Source organism: Talpa occidentalis, unplaced genomic scaffold (genome assembly GCF_014898055.3).
Source record: "Talpa occidentalis isolate TD23 unplaced genomic scaffold, MPIMG_talOcc4v2.1 talOcc4.17, whole genome shotgun sequence".
Lineage (NCBI taxonomy): Eukaryota > Metazoa > Chordata > Mammalia > Eulipotyphla > Talpidae > Talpa > Talpa occidentalis.
In genome coordinates this window covers 298,024-300,164 of record NW_023601754.1, presented here as the reverse complement: position 1 = coordinate 300,164, position 2,141 = coordinate 298,024, and positions in this window count along the sequence as shown.

Genomic DNA, 2,141 nt, shown 5'->3' with positions numbered 1-2,141 from the left:
GGGGAGGCCCGGGAAGGCCCGGGAGGCCCTGGCATGCCCCGGTGGGTCTGGGGCAGGAGCTCGGGCCCTTCCTGCTGCGCCCCCGCCCCCCGTGTCCCTTCCTGCGTCCCCCTTCCCGAGGGGCGGCTCCGCGCCGGCGGGGGGGCACGTCCGAGCAGGGTGTGTGATCGAGCACCCGGAAACCGTCACCGTGTGCGCCCCGGCTCCGTGCTGCCGGCCCTCGGCCCCAGGGCGGGCGCGTCCACGCTGGGCGCCTGCCGGGTGTCCGCGATGGGGCCTCGCCCCGGGCGCCTGCAACTCACCCGGCGGGGTGACTGGCCAGGGGCGGGCCGGGCTGGCCAAGCACGCGTCCCGTGACCGTGGCCGAGGTTTTGGGAGCAGGCGTCGAGCCCCGACACAGGCCGTGCTCTCGTGGGGCCCTCCCCGCCGGCTCCGACCCCGGGCCTGACACACAACACACACACACACACACCACACACACACACACACACCCCGGTGCCGTCAGAGGGTCATGGTGGCCCCGCTGGGGCCTCAGGGAGGGAGGCGCCTGGGCGCTCAGCCCTGTTCTCCCTGCAGGGGCTGCTTCAAGGCCTTGTACACCCACAAGCCCCCGGCGGATTGAAGGGCCCCGGCCTCTCCCGCGTGCCGGCGGGGCGTCTGGTCCTGTGCGGCCTCACTTCCCCGGCCCTGACACGCCCTTGGGCCGCCCTGGGGGACGCCTGCTGGACTGTCAGTCGGGGCGCCCTCCTGGTTGCCCGCCCGGGCCCCGGGCCAGGCTCCTGGCCGTGCTGCCGTGCAGGCCCAAGGGCCGCTAGACAGCTGGGGTGCCCCGTGCCCCGTGGAGACCCTTGGGGGTCTCAGGGTGTGGCGGGAAGGAGAGCGGCCCCACTCTGACCCGGCGCCTGCCTCAGGGCCCCCCCAGCTCTGGTCTCCTGGGAAATGGACGTCTCGAGTTTGGTCCAGAGGACACGGCCTCCCCCGCCCGCCTGGCCAGCCCCCCTTCAGTCGGGCCCCCAGACGTGAGCAGAGCTGACTGGGGGGGACCCGGCTGCTTCCAGGGCCGGTCTGCACCAGCCCGGCATGCGGCGTCGGGGAGGCCGGCCTGGGGTTCCCATGCTGGCAAGGCCCGAGGTCGAGGGCCCCAGCTCATCACCGGGGCGGCCGGCCTATCTGGAGAGCCAGAGGGTGTGCACCAAGGCCCCCACCTCCCGCCGGGCCCCACAACCCCCGCAGCGCCGCAGGCACGCGCCAGCTGGCCCCCGGGGTAAGCGGGTCTTCATGAGGCCTGGCCTTCCCAACTAGCTCCTGCCCCCCGAGCTGCCCGCACCCGGGTCCTGTGCCGGGAGCCTCCCAGGGAAGCCGTCCACAGCGCAGGTACCCAGGCGCCGGCCCCGCGCCCTCAGCCCGTCGCCAGGGGCAGGCTGGCCTGGGCGGGGGAAGGAGCGCCTCCCTCTGCTGCTGCCCCGGCTCCAGGGCGCTTCTGGGGGTTGGGGGTGGCCCTCCGCGTCCCCAGGCTCGTGGCCAGGCTGGACCCACCGCACCCTGGCCCCGGTCTGCCTGCCTGGGATGCAGGGCGGCCCTCCCAGCCCAGCCCGGACGGGGCGCAGCGGCAGTGGCGCCTCTTGCTGTCGGGGGTGGGGGGCGGGCGCGCGCGCACGGGGAGCGCAGGACCGGCTTTGAAATGAAAGGGCGACTTGGGGGGACGCTGGCGCCGCCGGGCACCGGCCTCCGGGAGCGGGTGGACGCCGCCGTGTACGAAGAGCATGTAATTAATTTATTTATTTCTTTACACAGAACTGAATGTTGTACATAAGTTATTTACACTGTGCAGTAATGTGTTGCAAAATAAATTATCTAGAAGGCAGCAAAAGTACATTGTGAATGTGTATAAAACTGTACAGCTTACGGGTACGCGTCTATGGTTATTGGCTCTGTAGTGTTTCAAGTTATGTTCTCAGAAAGAGAAACCAAATGCCCAAGAGTAAAGGAAAAAATATACAAACCACGTGGATTTGACTCCATTAAAAACACGAAGGCGAGCCTGGCTCTGCGTCCCTCTGAGCGGCGTCCGGCCCGGCCCGAGGCCGACGCCTCGGCGGCTCCGCGGGGGCGGTCGGCGCGCCCTGGCCCTCCGGCCGGGA